We start from the raw sequence: 19,110 nt of genomic DNA, 5'->3' as shown, positions 1-19,110 counted from the left end.
TAGTTCAATAGATGAAAGGTTGATAATCTCAATCTCATTAATACCTTCATTCATTTCCTCCAAGAACATAGTCTCATCCCTGGTCTTGTCTCTTCTGCCTTTGCCTCTGCTCCCTCTCCTTGTCTTTCTACTGAATTGTTCCCATATCTCCCCCCGGGCTCTCGATTTCCCATTCTGATGCGACGGACCTCTTCTAAAAAAGAAACTTTATCTGAAACGGGGGCTGTGCTAGGGTCATTAGTATCCTCATTCTCACTTTTAGAGATGTTACTTGAGTATGTATTTAATTCCGAGCTGGTAGGTGTCAAACCTTTCCTAGTAGTTGGCCCTCTGGTAATTAGGTGGTCAAATTTGCGAGCAAAAGTAAACACTCGACCTGTATTATTGTAATCATGCTCATCTCTTTTAAGTTTACGGGCTTTCCTACACTTTATATCTGCTTGTAGGTTACTTAGAATCTCATCCAACATATTGTAATTTTTTACTGTAGCTTCTGGTAAATTAAGCTGTTGAATTTCCTCCTCACATGTTTGTATCTCAATGAGGAGTTTGGCGATTTTCCTTTCAGCGTTGTCAATTAGGATCCTAATCAAATTACTCGAACTGTTAGTAAGTTCTTGTTCCCATTTATCTAAGAGGTCCGGTTCCAAGTCCTCGTAAATTAAAATAATCTGAGACCTAAGGCCACGGGGAATACGTTTTAAGGTCAGATACTGTTTTAGAGTTATAGCATCCCACCATTTATTTAATTCTGACCTCTTAAGTCTCTCTAGTCTGACAAATTTGGTTCTGAGTCCCTCTTGTTTAAGTTGAGAAGCTGAGGATAACGCTACATTAACTAAGGAACCTGTACTTAGGTTCTTAAATAATTCAAGGGCTTCCTGTTCACGATTCATATTCTAGTATGTATAGTATACAGGCCACTCGCGGCTGCCTATACCTGAAACAAAACAAATATGGAGGAGATGACCAGGTATGATTTCAGGCGCACAACAAGAGTATGGCACACAGTAATAAACACACAGTAAGGAATGGTGCTTCAAAGCAAGGAAGAGAAGGTCACCCGTCTTCCATACAAGCCCAGAATTCTAGTTCCAGGTATAACATTTTTAACAATTCCTTGCTGAGCACTCCAAATATCTACAGTATGTATATAACAGTAAAATATCAGCCCAAATCTCAATAAATGTCCAAAGCTTTCTGATCAACAAATTGCATTCAAATCTAATCCATTAAAGTAGAGTCACTCCAATTGAGACACCGAGGTATGTTGTTGGTCACAGCATCAATCCAATTTTATTTCATACTTCTTCCATCAATCAAAATTGGCAGCCAACACGTGTTTCGTCAGGCATTCATATCATGCCTTTCGACTTCTTGAGGGCTGCAAGCCAAGAAGATAACGGTAAGACTCTATTTTCAAGTCATAATATTTGAACACACCATTGGGAAGCTTAACAAAAAGTCAAAGTCACCCCCTACGTGTAAAACATAGTATTAACATAACTGTGAGTTTGTTCAAAAAGGAGCACCCGAATAAAATAGTGCATACCATGGTGTCTATAATAAACAGGACAGGACCCAAAGTCCCACATCTGTCAATAATACGTAAATTTGAAAATTATTTACAGAGATAAATTATCTTACTGTCGTTAACGTTTCCAATAATATAACCAAAATCGGGATCTGAAATGATAGGAAGCCATCCTCAGTTTCGCATCTACCGCAGAGTCACAAAATTTGACATATAGAATGATATACTCACTCTGATGGTTAAAAAACCAAAACGTGTGTAATTCTCCACTGGCATATATCCAGAACTTAAGCTCCAGTATTTCACACTAGAAGCGTCATGTAACTCCTGTAATAAGATAAGGATAATATCCACAATAAAAGTACCCTCTGTAACAATATCGAGGTTTTATCTTACCTAATAAATAAAAACCGTGATGTCACTCACCTCGAAAATCTTTTTTTCACATCTTAATTTAGCTTCAATAATCTTCGTATCAATTTCAATTGTTCACTGGGTTATGTCCAGGCGAACAAGGGTACGTGTCAGTCTGCCCATTAGCAATACAAAGAAAATAAAAAGAGGAAACATGCCCTCCTTAAATTCTGTAATTGTAGCTGTAGAGGAGTTAAAATCTCTATTTAGTCAAAACTTACCGCTCGTGGCAAGCGTGTATGCTCACTCCGGTCTCCAGCTCGGCAACTGGCGTGCATCGCAGGCGCCATAGTCCTTAAGTAACCGTATCCTAAACGGTCTTAACACGGTCGCCATCTTGTAGTGTCTAATATACGTAGGTAAACTGCTGCATCTATCTATTTACCCATTCTAGTAAAAAAGACATCTATTATATGTCTCCTATTGTTATCAATTATCCCGCACTTAGTGAAACCATCTATTCATATCCAGTTCATTCTATTATTATAATCCACAAACTATGATCTATTAGACTGCTCCCTGTATACGCCTTAAACTCGACATAAGTCAAAGTATAAACTATGAATAGGTTTCAAAAGGTGAAATATAAACCATATATTCCAGTCCTTAAAGGAATATAAAGTTAAAGGGTTATCGAGAAAGTTTTAATGTATATACATATAAATGCCGTAACTGTATAGACATCTTCATGGGTTTTCGAACCCATCCTGACCTAGTAACTCATTCTTGTTCTAACCTGTAATGCCACCTGAGCCGAGTGCTACCCAGAGTGAAAGTAGTATCGTGAACCTTAATATGAGTGAGTGTTTGTCTATTATAAAGATCTGTTTATCTAATATGAGACCCGCAGTAGAGCGAAACATACGGACTACCCCCACACATTCCTGAAACCCGACCTCGGGCATACATAGATAATAAATCAAAAAATATATACAGGGGGTAAAAAGAGTATACGGAGGAGGGGAAAAAGACAGAAAGAGGAATAACATATATGAAGTGAGTACATTCCTCTATCAATACTGTATAACATCGCTATCATCTTCAACCAGCACATAGTGTAATATTAATTATACAACAATCAATCAATCAATCACCGCATTTGTATAGCGCACTACTCACCCGGAGGGTCTCAAGGCGCTGGGGGGAGGGGGGTCCGCTACTGCTCGAACAGCCAGGTCTTGAGCTGTTTCCTGAAGGCGAGGTGGTCCTGGGTCAGGCGGAGGTGGATCGGAAGGGAGTTCCAAGTCTTGGCGGCCAGGTAGGAGAAGGACCTTCCTCCAGTGGTGGCTCTTCGGATGCGGGGGACGGTGGCGAGGGCGTGGCTGGTCGATCGAAGCTGGCGTTTGGGAGCGTAGAAGTTGAGGCGGCTGTTGAGGTATCCTGGTCCTTGGTTGTGTAGGGCTTTGTGTGCGTGGGTGAGGAGCCGGAAGGTGATTCTCTTGTTGACCGGGAGCCAGTGCAGGTCTCTCAGGTGTCCGGAGATGTGGCTGCGGCGGGGGATGTCCAGGATGAGTCGTGCTGATGTGTTCTGGATCCGCTGGAGTCTTTTCTGGAGTTTGGCGGTGGTTCCGGCGTAGAGGGAGTTGCCGTAGTCCAGTCGGCTGGTGACGAGGACCTGGGTGACCGTCTACCTGGTCTCGGTGGGGATCCATCGGAAGATCTTGCGTAGCATGCGCAGGATGTTGAAGCACGACGAGGAGACGGCGTTGACTTGTCTGGTCATGGAGAGGGAGGAGTCCAGGATGAAGCCCAGGTTGCGTGCGTGGTCAGTTGGTTTGGGTGCGCTGCCCAGGGCGGGGGGCCACCAGGAGTCGTCCAAGGCGGAGGGTGAGGATCCCAGGATGAGGACTTCCGTCTTGTCTGAGTTCAGTTTCAACAACAAACGCTAGTTAGGCAAATAGACGTTAGAGTATAAGGTTAAGCATCTCCTATATTTGACTCTCCACAGCTCAAATTACATAATTACCAATGTCAATGTGTCTAACAACATTATCATTAGTCTCCTAAGAAAAATTGCAGTTCTGGGTCTAAGTTCAATCCTTCTTCCACTGCACGTAAGACCATAATCCATCTTGCTTCTTTGCGTCTGAGTTTCAAGATTCTATTCCCACCTCGTCGGTCTAGTGTCACGTGTTCTATTCCATGATATGTGAATTTATGGTTAGCAGAATCATTACCATTTCGGATAGCATGGGAGGCAATAGGATATATTCTATCCCCATTCTTTAAAGCACGAAAATGTTCCACCATTCGATCCTTCAATCGTCTTACAGTACTGCCAACATAAATTTTTCCGCATGTACACGCTATTATGTAAACTACAAATGAAGTCTCACAATTAATAAATGAGTTGATCCTAAAGGTACCTGTATTATTATATTCGAAAGATTGTATTTTCTTAGTAGCCCATCTGCAAGAGCTGCGGAAACCACAATGATGAAATCCCACCAGTCGTGCACGTAACCAATGGTATGTTAGCAGTGGTTTTATAGGTTTAGGGTGGCTCGGGCTCACAATATTCACAATTGTGGTACTGTGGTATTGTGGATATTATACTTATCTTATTACAGGAGTTACATGACGCTTCTAGTGTGAAATATTGGAGCTTAAGTTCTGGATATATGCCAGTGGAGAATTACACCCGTTTTGGGTTTTTAACCATCAGAGTGAGTACATCATTCTATATGTCGAATTTTGTGACTCTGCGGTAGATGCGAAACTGAGGATGGCTTCCTATCATTTCAGATCCCGATTTTGGTTATATTATTGGAAACGTTAACGACAGAAAGATAATTTATCTCGGTAAATAATTTTCAAATTTACGTATTATTGACACATGTGGGACTTTGGGTCCTGTCCTGTTTATTATAGACACCATGGTATGCACTATTTTATTCGGGTGCTCCTTTTTTAACAAACTCACAGTTATGTTAATACTATGTCTTACACGTAGGTGGTGACTTTGACTTTTTGTTAAGCTTCCCAATGGTGTGTTCAAATATTATGACGTGAAAATAGAGTCTTACCGTTATCTTCTTGGCTTGCAGCCTTGAAGAAATCGAAAGGCATGATATGAATGTCTGACGAAACACGTGTTGGCTGCCAATTTTGATTGATGGAAGAAGTATGAAATAAAATTGGATTGATGCTGTGACCAACAACATACCCCTGCTGATGAGGGGTAAATACCCCGAAACACGTGTACAGGGATGGCGAAGATTTGAAGATACGCGAGAATTCGAAAGAAGATGCATCGCAGAGAACAGTACTACAGTTACCATGGTCCTTAGGGGTGATCCCGCTGGTGTACTAGCAGTGTGCGACCCCATTTTGGTGAATGTTTATGCTCCTTGAAGCTTTGAACTGACGAGCTCGGGACCCCGCACCTGCGCGCCTTTGTGTGGTACTATACCTGGTAATATTTGGCAGCACGCAGCAACCCCAGAAGATAAGAAGATGGCCTAATCCTTGCTGATGAGGGGTAAATACCCCAAAACACGTGTACAGGGATGGCGAAGATTTGAAGATACGCGAGAATTCGAAACGCGAGAATTCGAAAGAAGATGCATCGCAGAGAACAGTACTACAGTTACCATGGTCCTTAGGGGTGATCCCGCTGGTGTACTAGCAGTGTGCGACCCCATTTTGGTGAACCTCGGTGTCTCAATTGGAGTGACTCTACTTTAATGGATTAGATTTGGATACAATCTGTTAATCAGAAAGCTGTGGACATTTATTGAAATTTGGGCTGATATTTTACTGTTATATACATACTGTAGATATTTGGAGTGCTCAGCAAGGAATTGTTAAAATTGTTATACCTGGAACTAGAATTCTGGGATTGTATGGAAGAGGGGTGACCTTTAAGCATGGGCGGATCTAGCGGATCTCGCGTACGCGAAATTGCGGATTTACGGATTCGCAATCCGCGAAGATACGCGAACTCTCGCGGATTTGCGGATTTTCCCGTTTTTTGTGTTGGCGCGCGTTTGCGCCGATTTTGGGACAATTTCGCAATTGCGAACTTACTTTTCGGCACGCAACGGCCGCGACTATGTTGTTTCTACGTCTGGTTTATCATCACAGGTTCACAGCACCCTCTGTTTCACCACTGCCACCCTCTGGGACACCCATGCCACCCTCTGGTACATCCTCACTGCCACCCATTAGGTTTGTTTATCACTGTAGTTTATGGGGGGTGAAAAAAGCAAGCACACCTCCCCTACTTCAACTGCCATGAATTAATTGGGGGTTGATTAATGTGTCAGTTATTTAGAAAGTTCCAGTCTGGCTGGCACCTGCTTCCTTCCTTATCTGTAATTTGCTTTCTGTTGCAGTGAAATTTTTTTTCACAGGACCTTTATGGTCTACTTGTAGCTATTCTATGAGCCTGGTGTTTGGGTCATAGCAGGGTCATAGAATAGTTGCAAACTCTGGAGGGGCCCCTCAGGAAGCACTACAGTGAATGTTACAAATGTTAAGTTTGAACTTTTGCACCTGCTCATTGCTTTCAGTTTAGCAAAAACCGTTTTTTCTGCAATTTCGCGCGTTTTTTGGGGCGCGAATCCGTGCGAGATCGATTTCGGAAGCCGCGAATGCTTGCGAATACACGTATTTTTTTTTTCCGACGTGTATGTTCGCGTGCTTTTGCGCGTGTTCGCGAGGCGCTTGTAGCTATATGTTTGCCAAGTTACCCTAGCGGTCGTACACGGGCGCGGCCATCTTGTTTGCGTGACGTAATTCCGTTTCCGGCCGCTATGTGTAATCTCGCAAACTGTGCTGCCCGCTAGTACAATTTCGCGCGTGCTCGCGAGGAAAATCTCGCGCGAACTTACCCACGCGGTTGTGAACGGGCGCGGCCATCTTGTTTCTCATTCATTGCTATGGTTCTGGGCATGCTTTCTGTATCCTCTCTGAATCTCTGCCATCCTTTGCTTGTTTGAAGTTTATTTAATCTATTTTACTTATTATCTATCCCTCTATTTTTCTAGCTGTATATTTTTGTGTTTTCTGCTACTTTTAGTTACTTTTAAACTACTTTTTTAAACTCTTTTCTTTTCTTCTTCACTATTCTATTTCTTCTTTATCATTTAAGTTTATTTCTGCCCAGACCATGGTAAAGGGAGCCGGGAAGCACCCTGAGAAGGGGAAGGGTCCCACACCCCGTGCCCGGCTCCCGTGCGGGCGTTTGAGGGGGGAGCAAGTGGTGCAGCGGGAGATCTTCAGCGCGGAGGAAGTGGCGGCACTCATCTTCCACGTCCAGCGCCGCCTCCCCAAGACGATCCTGGGAGGCGGCAAGATCGCGACTGGCTATGGCATCCGGGAGCGCCGGAAGCGGTGGGACAAGGTGTGCCGGGCCATGTATAAGCTCTCTGGGGTCCGGCGCACATATAACCAGGCCACCCACCGCTGGACCGATGTCATGGACCGGGAACGGGACTTGCTGGACGCGCTCGGCGTAGAGGTCCCCGGGCTTGGTGAGTAGTAGTAGCTATTCATCACTACTCTGTTTTATCCGGCTCTGTTATTTGCAAATCTTTGTTCTTTACCAAGAGCAATAATGCTGCCGATTACATTGTAGGTAAATTATATTTCAAAATCTTCTATGCATTTCAGGTGCACTGCTCTCCTTCTCAGTAGCCTTGCTTGCTACTATGCTTATTTGTTTTGTACATTGTGTTCATTTCATTGGCCTGAGAAATTATGTATGAGTGTAGTGTAAAGATAAGAACTGCGTAATGCTAGACACTAAGGGTCATATTTTCAATTACCGGCGCATCCCTGCAAAGTAGCAGGGATGCGGCAGTAATTGTGTGCCATGCCACCACCACCCATTGGCCCAAAACGTCACAGAAGCCTTACGCATCTGTGCCGTAAAGGCGGCGCATTGCTGGAGTTGCGTGCCAACGATGGCGCAGCTCCAGCAATGCTCTGGGGTACCCTATCTCCCCAATGCTGCATCAAGCCGTACGTCGGCTTCAAGCGCGCAGGGTTTGACTCATGCATCATTGTCTTAAAAGTGACTGATTGACATCTTGTAGATTTCCCTCAGCCACTTTTAGGATTCGTCCCTGCGCAGGTACGCCCTCCCTTGCGCCGGAACGCCCCCTGATGGCGCAGGGCTTTACAACGTGATGCATCGCCCATAATTTCTTTTTTTTAATATATACGCCGCACCAACACCATGGCGAGTCTTTTGTTGTGCCGCAGCGTCACAAAAGTCACGCAACAATGGAGGAAAATGAGCCGCAAGGGACTTCTAAATCAGCCCCAACAGACTGAAGTCCACTCCTTCCTTTAGACACATGGCTATAAGAAGAAATAGTGGTGGTGGTGGGTGGATTGATAGTTTGAGTATTCACTGATCTGCAAGCAGGATGGACTTTGTCTGTCACTTCGCGTGCTGCGGACTGCTGCCTGCAGTGCCAGGCCTAGGCAAACCTCTTTAGTAGTCCGTTTATTGAGTTACATAGGAACTTTCTAAGTCAACGGTCCGCAAATCAGGCAATACGAATAACGTAGTATACCACATGAGATAGATCCCGTGGAATAGTTGTCTATCTATTTGCTATTTCTCCAAAAAATGTTGTTATTGTTCTTTTGAAATGGTTGATTTGGTTGACAAATCTCATCCATGTTTTCTGGTCTTTCTTTCTTTCATGTTGTACATCAGCTCCCCCCAAGGGCAAAAGGACACAGGAGGAGGAGGGTGCTGTTCAGGATGCAGGCCAGGATCGGGCAGGCGAGGGCTCCTTTGCTGGCCCCAGTAAGTTTTAATTGTAATAAAGAGTACCTATTTTTTCCTAGCGTTCCTCATTCGATTTTTTCTAAATCGTCTTTGATCTTCTTGTAGACTGGATATAAATTCTTATCCTGGCTCTAATATGACTCCCTGTGGTATTACTAGATTATTCTTATTAGTCTGTCTGTGTAGCTAACTAAGATTGGACATTTGGCAATTCCATTGGACTCCCATTCTATTCAGCAATAGCTCTATGCACTGTCTCCTTACTGACTAGATAGTGTGGCAGAGTCATTCAGCTCCCGAAGTCACCGATTATTGATCCCCAATGATCTCTAGATTATCGTACGCAGGACAAGAGAGTACGGAGTCACAGCACAGTCAAGAAGTGTCAGAGGCACTCATGCTTGCAAAAATTCCAAAACCTTTAGCTCATCCACTCTAGTCTGGAGGACCAAAAACCACAGAGTCTATTTAAGTTTAAAAGCTTTATTAAAAGTAAACACATTTATTAAAATCTACTTTGTCATAAAACTATTTAACTGAAAACGGAAAAGTGGTTAGTGCTGACGATTAATTGGACACATTTCTTGTGGTCGAGCCGAGCTCTCACCTGGTTTGAACTTGATCCTGGTCGTGTTCTTAGGAGTCAAGCTTCTGTCTGTTAGGAGAAAAAGTGGTGCGTGTTAAAAATAAAAAGCAAGCATTCATCAGTTGTGCATAAAAGTGCAGCAAGACAACAGCCTTCCCTGGAAAAAGGGACATTTTTACTTTGGAGTAGACAGTCACAAATTATTACATTGTATTCTGTTTTTTTAACATTTCTCCTAGACCAAATATTATATAGTAGTGAGTGGTGTATTCTAACATTCTTAAATGTACTTTGTAGGTGTAACATCTGGTGACGGGGCCAGCGCGGAGGTGGCTGTGTTGGGCGAGGACTCGGAGGACTCTGGGGAGGAGGCGGTGCAAGAGCCGGCGGACGGTCCTGTGGGGGTTCAAACGGTGGTGGTGGAAACAGGTAAGCTATATATTCCTTACTTATTGAGATTGAAGACTGCATAGTGTGCTTTCTGCACGGGTGTATTACAAATCAACCAGGTAGTAGCCTCCTCGAAATGTACTTCGACTTAGCTGTGAAGTTTTTGGTGAGAAGAATCCCAATAAGTTCTTAGACGAACGTGATGGATGGGATGAACGAAAAGCGAAAGAAGGGTGTAAGTAAGTGGGACGCGAAATTGTATGATGGCTGGGAAAGAAGAACGATATGTGTTTGCTTGGCCCCCGAGGTGGCTGGGAAGAAAGAATATGGTATGGTGCATGGCTGGGTCAATGATGAAGCAAGGATGGGTGGAAGGACAGCAGCCTGGGTGGGTGAAATAGAAACTGTATGTGTGCGTATACTTTGACTGAATGGATGTCTGGAGCATGGTATTCTCTGACTCTTAGATAGCACATGTGTATCTAGAGAGAGTAGATGGTCGCTGGATGAACTAAGTGTTACCTTGAAGAGCATGTACCACCGCACCCGCACGTCCGTTCCAGTGCAGGGAAGGCAAGGAAAAGAAATTGTAAATGTGTCCAATACTACCATGAATAGTAGCAGTACTTTGTATTGCGTCTGCAATCACAGCATATATCTGGTTATTACGGTGGACACTCCGTACCTCTCTTAATAACATTAGTTTACTTGTAGTACGTCATTCATGTGTGGGTGTATCACTGTTCACTCAATATTAAGCAAAGCACCTAAAGTCATCCCATATGTCATCAAATACGTCCCATGTGAAGTGATAGATAATCAAATTAGTTAGCTTCTTCATTTTCCTTTTCTAGTACTCATTTGCACTGTAGGGTGAAAGGTAAATTAATTAAGCAGTAGCCCTTGTAACAGAGTATTCTCAGTGCCACCCGTAATAGAAAAGTAATAGCTTCACCACCTGCATGTACTGGAACGGTACAGTAACGCAAGTCTGTCTCACTCATCATGGTGTGCAACTTTTTTTCTCGGGTGCAAGTTCACTGTGCTGTCCATGTCATTCTGCCGGCTTGCATAAGATAACGTACCAATTTTCCTAAACAAGAGAGAAGAATAAGAATAAGACTGGTGTACTGTCATAGTCGACTGTAATGGAAGTCCATAGTGGTCGTAGAATTTGTTCATTAAACTACCACTAATGTTAGAGCAAGGATGCAGAAGTGGGAGGTTACATAGATACTGTCCTCAATAGTTATGTACTGTGCTTTCAATTTGCTACTTGTACTGTGACCCAACTTTCGGCTCAATCACTTTGTGTTATTAATGCTAAGGAGCATTGGTTACAGACTATGTCTTTCTTTCTTCATATAGTTGCTCCTTCCAAATCAACAACACGGAGGGAGCAGGCTAGAATGGCCCGGCAACGGAGGCTGGATGCCACTGTCGCCGAATATCGGCGGCTGGTGGCCCTGGAGGAGGAGGAGGACACGCAGTCGAGCGGTGCAACAACAACATCCTCGACTGTGACCGCTGCATCCTCCTCCGTGACCCCACGGGACGCCAGCATGCGCAGTGCTCCAGCGGGACCGAGCCGGGCTAACAAAGCCAACCGCCACCGCCAAGCAACAGAAAGACCAGCTGCCCCCCACAGGAGCTGCAAGGAACACCAACGCCGCCTACGAGTCCGAATGTCCAACCTGGAGCAGGAGGTCCAGAAGTATAAGAACTTGGTGAAGGGCCTCCGCTCCGAGCTTGCCACCCTCCGCAAGGAGTATGATGCCCATGCCGCAAAATGCACCAGCACCCTCCAGTAGTGGAGTGTCCCTTGCCCTTTTTTTATAGACTTTTGGGGGGTGGGATTTGGGAGTTGGGATCGTTTTGGGACGTTTCAAAGACAATCGTTGGGGTTAGGGTGGGTCTTGAGGGAGATTATTTTGTTAGGGCTACATAAATATACATTTCTAAACTTTATCTGACCATACCTGTTTTTTACTGCTTTTCAGTCTGGTGGGTGGGGGACGGGGGTGTAACAGTAACTTTGTTTTCCTGAACAGTCGAGGACTTTAGTAGTACAACCGTCAATCTCTTGTCTACTCCGAAATAATACTCCATTATACTACCTCCCACCAAACGCTTATCTTACCTGTAATTTGTGTTAGAAATTAGGGCTAGGCCCAGGGCTGGCTCCACGTGAAATGGGGATTAACGTTGTCAATCCTGGGCGGGTGACATTTCCTCATTGCGGTGGTACTAGTGGTGTGACACAGTGGCAGTTGCATGCCTATGGAAAAAAAGAAAACGAAACCTTGTTTGTCCTTACTGTAGCATTACAACGGTTACGGTACGATCGAGAATATAGCAGGTGACAGTACACTAGAACAGTGCCATAATGTAGCCTAACAAATGGTAAAGTATTTGCTTGCAAGTATAACTAGTACTTGCGTTGAATTTATTTGACATTGGCTACTACTACTAGAAGATATAGTACTGAAGCTGAGTAAGTCTAGAAGATATCCTCGTATTCCTTCACCAGCCTGTTGCTATGACCTTATCCTCCCCAGCAAGTGTGTGGAATTATTGATGTCATTTTAGTCAGACATCAAGCAAAACAACACAGCCCGGGGGAAGAGGGTTAGGGTTTGTAAAATGGATGGGAATGGGGGTTTCTTTTTGGGTAGGTTTTGTTGAGAGAAGAAAAAAAAAGCAGAGCATGGACAAACAATAATTGAAGATAAAGACAATCTTTGGTTACAAACTAAAGCTAAGCACATGCAGTCACACTCATAGAATAAAACAATGGATACTGTATCTGTATTGCGTATGTTGTTGGAGTTGTCCTGTTGAATTTGGTAAGTAAGTTGCATGCAGCAAACAATTCCTCTTATTGGCGGCACTCCTCCATTCCAGCTGACGCTTCGTCCATCAATGTTGGTGACCACTGACAGAAGACACCCTGTCCACTGCCTGCCTGGCGGATGTTGACTGAAACCCGGCCTGTAATTATTGAACGGAAAACAGGAAGTGCTATTACAATACCACTGATAAATAAATAAAAGGTATGTACGCTGTGTGGTTCAAAAAGTGACACTTTGATTTCCCTAATAGACAGTACAATATTTTTGAAATTGCGTGCTCTGTCTGAGTCACCTTTTTAAGGATAAATAATTATGGCCAAAATACTATAGCGGATCTTTCCCCTCAAGGTAGGTGTACTGTAAACTGTGTTTTAGAACAAAATTTGACCTTCCCAGCAATGCTCCCACCAAGACCCTTACTAAAGCCAGTCGCAAAAATGTAGAAGAACCCCAATCAGATCTCCAAAAACGATGCCTAGCAGAAAAATGGTTACAAAACGTACTTTGAAAGTAACAGTAGGCCCAAATACAGACCGTGGATTGTATTCAAACCACTTGCAAGCAAGCAAAAGTATCCATAGCCAGCATCGCTCCAACAGTGCTCTACAACACCAGAACTGCGTTGCAATAGAACCCCCCGAAACACATGCAATCCTGCTGCTAGGGCTAACCCTAACGAACCCTAACTTACAAAAAGTGCCAAAACTGGTGTTTCCTTATGGATTTTGTCCAAAACACTTCTAGCCGGTATTAGACCTTCCCAGGAATGCCCCAGGCAAGACCCGCCAACCCACCCGAAAAAACCACCCGACAACACCCCCAAACAGCGAAAAAGCTAAATCTCATACTTACAATATCTCTCCGCCTTCGGTCCAAACGCGGCGCTGTGCAGCTAGGTCATCATCATCAATCATCATAACTCCTGTTTTCCACCACGGATTTCCTGAAAAGCAAATGCAATCAAGATTAGATTGTCGCAGCAGTGCTTCGACAGAGACCCCGGCCGCAACCCACCCACGAACAGCAGAAAGCCCCCCAAAACGCTACATTGAGCAAGATGACAGAAGAAATAGCAAAAAAAAGGCTGTTCCTTAAGGATTTTGTCCAAAACACTTCTATCCGGTATTTGACCTTCCCAGGAATGCCCCAGGCAAGACCCGCCAACCCACCCGGAAAAAACCACCCGACAACACCCCCAAACAGCGAAAAAGCTAAATCTCATACTTACAATATCTCTCCGCCTTCGGTCCAAACGTGCAGCTAGGTCATCATCATCAATCATCATAACTCCTGTTTTCCACCACGGATTTCCTGAAAAGCAAATGCAATCAAGATTAGATTGTCGCAGCAGTGCTTCGACAGAGACCCCGGCCGCAACCCACCCACGAACAGCAGGAAGCCCCCCAAAACGCTACATTGAGCAAGATGACAGAAGAAATAGCAAAAAAAAGGCTGTTCCTTAAGGATTTTGTCCAAAACACTTCTATCCGGTATTAGACCTTCCCAGGAATGCCCCAGGCAAGACCCGCCAACCCACCCGAAAAAAAACACCCGACAACACCCCCAAACAGCGAAAAAGCTAAATCTCATACTTACAATATCTCTCCGCCTTCGGTCCAAACGTGCAGCTAGGTCATCATCATCAATCATCATAACTCCTGTTTTCCACCACGGATTTCCTGAAAAGCAAATGCAATCAAGATTAGATTGTCTCAGCAGTGCTTCGACAGAGACCCCGGCCGCAACCCACCCACGAACAGCAGGAAGCCCCCCAAAACGCTACATTGAGCAAGATGACAGAAGAAATAGCAAAAAAAAGGCTGTTCCTTAAGGATTTTGTCCAAAACACTTCTATCCGGTATTAGACCTTCCCAGGAATGCCCCAGGCAAGACCCGCCAACCCACCCGGAAAAAACCACCCGACAACACCCCCAAACAGCGAAAAAGCTAAATCTCATACTTACAATATCTCTCGGCCTTCGGTCCAAACGCGGCGCTGTGCAGCTAGGTCATCATCATCAATCATCATAACTCCTGTTTTCCACCACGGATTTCCTGAAAAGCAAATGCAATCAAGATTAGATTGTCTCAGCAGTGCTTCGACAGAGACCCCGGCCGCAACCCACCCACGAACAGCAGGAAGCCCCCCAAAACGCTACATTGAGCAAGATGACAGAAGAAATAGCAAAAAAAAGGCTGTTCCTTAAGGATTTTGTCCAAAACACTTCTATCCGGTATTAGACCTTCCCAGGAATGCCCCAGGCAAGACCCGCCAACCCACCCGGAAAAAACCACCCGACAACACCCCCAAACAGCGAAAAAGCTAAATCTCATACTTACAATATCTCTCGGCCTTCGGTCCAAACGCGGCGCTGTGCAGCTAGGTCATCATCATCAATCATCATAACTCCTGTTTTCCACCACGGATTTCCTGAAAAGCAAATGCAATCAAGATTAGACTGTCGCAGCAGTGCTCCCAGACACCAAAAATCACCCACAAACACCCGGAACCCCGCCAAAGAGCACCCCAAAGGCAAGCAAGTCAGCAAAAACAGCAAGAAATTTCCACCTCATATTTGGTCCAAAACACTTTTGTCCATTATTAGAGCTTCACAGCAATGGGCCCAAATCCGTCAACTCACCCGCAAAGAAGTACAACACCCCCACAAGTGCTGAGTCTTTCTTCATTGGGCGTAATCCAGCACTCTGCTTTGAGGGAAATCGCAGTCTGCAGGAGGAGGATAGAGGAGCATGTTCTTCAGAACTTGTGAACCTGAGGAATGTAGACTGCGGCACCTTCAAATCAATAAGCAAACAAGTGAAGACAGTTCTGATGATGGTCTTGTTTTTGGGATTAGGTGATTAAAGTTTGAATTAAATTAACTGTGCAAAACAAAGAAAGCGAGACACACAGCACACAGGAATAAAAGTGAATAAGGACGAAAAAGAAAGTTCTTGATTGATTGTCTCATTTTCAGGGTTCGGTGTCAGGGAATAAGAACAAGATTTCGTCATCATACTCTGCGAATTCAGGCAGGATGAGGTCAGTGCCACCGAACAGAGAACAAATCCCCTCATCTACGTTGCCGTCCTCCTCATCTTCATGCGGCGTGCTTTCTCGTACTTTGTAATCTGGTGGTATGAGGTGCTGATTCATCTTGATCATTGTCAGCCGCTCCACATTTTTGGGCGAGAGGCGGCTCCGTTTGGGAGTTACAATGCCACCAGCAGCACTGAAAACACGTTCAGAAGACACACTAGCGAGTGGGCAAGACAAATAGTTTATAGCCAGGTTGGAGAGCTGTGGCCACAATTGTTTTTTGCCATGCCAATACTGCAATGGCTCATCATTAAGTAAGACCTCTGTTGAGTCATTCATATAGTCCTGCACCATCGACTCAAGGTCATCAACGGTTCCTCCACTTTGCTTACTTTTTGCTGTGCCTTTGACATTTTTTCGAGAACCATACCCAAGCAAACTTAGCCAATCCTCCTCAGCAGCCACTGTTAGTGTTGTGTGTGGTGCAGAAGATGATCCAGTTGCCGGTGTCTTTAACGGCTGAGAGGTCACTTGTGCCCCAGCCACAGGTGCAGAAGTGGATTCTTGTGACTGGGGATGGCCTGCTGATGCTGCTTCTCCTTCAATAACCTGCCGTTCTTTTTCAAACCTCTTGGCTGACAAGGCTAACCAATGTTTGTACTTTTGAACATCTGCATCAGCAAAAGGAAAGAATGCTTCGCCTGCCAGCGCCTTTTTGTAGCGTGGATCCAGAATAGTAGCACAAATGTAATGCTGTTCTGACTTGATTTTTTGAAGACGTTCATCACCACGTAGGCGCTCTAATAATTTCTCAGACAAAATAAAATGGTCTTTTTTTTTCCATCTTTTTCAAACTCAGAAGACACCGCCATCAGTTGGTGCTCCAGCATGCACAACAATGGGATAGCTTTTCCCAAATTACAGTCCTCCTGGCTGACTGCACGCGTGAAGAACTCAAAAGGACGAAGCATGTCTGTCAGGCTTTTAACTATGTCCCATTGCGCCGCACCCAACCGCATGTCCTCCTTCTGAGATGTACCCTCTGTGAAGAAATAGTGATCGAGTACCGTATACTGCTCATACAGACGCTCAAGCTTGTAGAAGGCTGAGTTCCAACGTGTTGCCACCTCCTGGATGAGTGCTTTCACTGGCATTTGACGTTCAAGTAGCAGTCTCCTCAGATGCTTCCGGGCCTTAAAAGAATGGCTGAAATGGTTGCACATTTTGCGGCAGGTGGCCATTACCTCGAACGCTGGACTGTGTTTATCACTCAAGAATTTTTGAACTACCAGGTTGATACAGTGCGCCAAACACGGCACTCTAAAATAGTCACCCTGCCACATGGCCTTAACTACATTGGCGCCATTATCCGTGGAAACATAACCAATCTTGCGTTTTTGGGGGGATAGCATTTTCAAGACCTTTTTGTCAAACTCTTCCAAAAGGTTTTCTGCTGTGTGACTTTTCTCCAAGGCAAACATGGCTAGTGTTGCATGTTTCCGAGTAGCTTTGAAAACTTTGTCCGGGTCAACACCTGCGTTTAGCTTTGCTTTAACACCTGAAAAAGAGACCCAGTGTGCAGTGATGCACATGTAATCAGCGCCTGCGCCACTGGTCCACATGTCTGTTGTCAGATGTATTGTGTGAACAGCACTCTTCTGCAAAGCTGCCCCAATCGCCTCCAGCACATCTTCATGTAGTGCTGGAACCGCAACTCTGGCAAAATAGAACCGGCTAGGAACCTTCCATTTAGGGCAGAGCGTTGCCACTAATTCTAGAAAACCTACTGCTTCTACAAAAGAAAAAGGGAGAAGGTCCACAGCTAGCATTTTAGCCAGCTTAGTGTCATACAGACGCGTCAGTGGGTGGTTGCGTTCATATGGCACATCTGAAGTAAGCATTGTTCTAATGTTGCCCTGGACCAAGCATTTACGGGCTGATAATGACTTCGTTGACCCAATTTTGCTCGCTGGTGAACTTTTGTGCGTTGGTGTCTCACTCGCTCCAACACTCTTAGTGTGCCTCACATTGGGTGTGCTGCTGACAGGGGTACTGGGTGTAAGGGAAGTGTTTGACACGTCTTCTTCCTCCTCGTCATCATCAGATGAAACATCAACGTTTCCTTGAATTCGGCCTTTCTTGATCGCATCTAGGTGCGCAAACCATTTGACAGTGTGCTGTCTCCTAAGATGACCTCTCTGGCCTCCGGTACCATAGTTGGTACCTGGCTTACCACGACTAACTGCAGCCTTACAAAGGGTACAAATGGCAAACTTTGGATTTTTTTGACAAACAGTAAAGAAGTCCCAAACTGGGGACTTGAAGTGTCTGTGGGACCTGGAGGAGGCGGCGATACTGGTGGTGGTGGTCATGAAGCTAATGCCAGATGAAGTGGAGGATCTGCATTGCCCAACTTTTGTACGTTTTGCACTTTCACCGCCACTAATTAAGGTCGAGGTTGACGGAGGTCTCTTCTTGCCAGAAAGAAATATGGAAGCGGGACGAGTTGGTGTACTACTTAACTCCAATGATTGTGGTGTTTCCACTGCCTCCTCATCGACAACATCATCATCATCATCACACTCAGCAGCTCTTCGGGCTAGGGTCAAAATGTCTGTTTGCTGCATGCCCGCTGGGGCTGCAGTGACCTTTATGATGACTGGGTCGTCGTTGGCAGGGTCTTCATCAGCAGCAGTATCCGCCACTTCTTGTTGAGCCTCATCACACTCCATAACTCTGAGACTTTGGACGAGCTTCCTTTTACGCTTAACTACCTTTGTTGGATCATGGTGTGCCTCACTCTCAGACGGCTGTGGTGCTGGTTCCCAAGTTTGATCCGTATCATCAGAAGGAGGTGTGCTTGAAGAAGATGTAGACACCACCCTTGATCTCTTCCTTGCTAGGGGTGTGGAAGACAATGAAGGATCATCAGGAGGAGTGGCTTCCTCAAATGATACCTCGCCTTGATTGTCGATTTCCTGATGTGCCCCTACTTCGGGAGGAACAACTATTGTGGGCACTTGTGACCCTCCATGCACCTCTGCTTGCGCATCTCCTTGCGCTGCCTCTCCTTCCACATGTACTTGGGCTTGTACTTGCACATGTGATTGTTGTTGCGGCTGTGGTTGTTCAACACTCGTCAGATGAGCTACAACAACCTGTGTTGATTGAGGGACATTGCTGCTGCTTTCTTGCGATGAGCCAACATCACTGGTCGATGGTGATTGAAGAACTATACTGGCTGCCTCTCCAGCACTCAAGGGCTTGGACTTAAGTTGGCGTGGTGGTGGTGGTGGCACTGAGCCCAATGGAGCGGGAGTGCTGCTGCCAGCTTGGTCCCCAGCAGATCCCGCTGCTGCTGCAGGCATACTTTTTTTTTTACTCCCAAAAAAAGGGGCGGGCGGCACACTAGTGTCCTTGGTAACTTGCTTCTTCTGCTCCTTACTGGCACCTTTCTTGCTAGAGGAGCTACGGGTTACTTTTTTTGGGGCCATCTTCTTCAGAGCAGGTCAACAGGCAGCAGTTGCACGAGTTGCAGAGGGTTCT

Source organism: Lissotriton helveticus, chromosome 2_2 (assembly GCF_964261635.1).
Source record: "Lissotriton helveticus chromosome 2_2, aLisHel1.1, whole genome shotgun sequence".
Taxonomy (NCBI): Eukaryota; Metazoa; Chordata; class Amphibia; order Caudata; family Salamandridae; genus Lissotriton; species Lissotriton helveticus.
Note: the sequence above shows the minus strand (reverse complement) of the source record.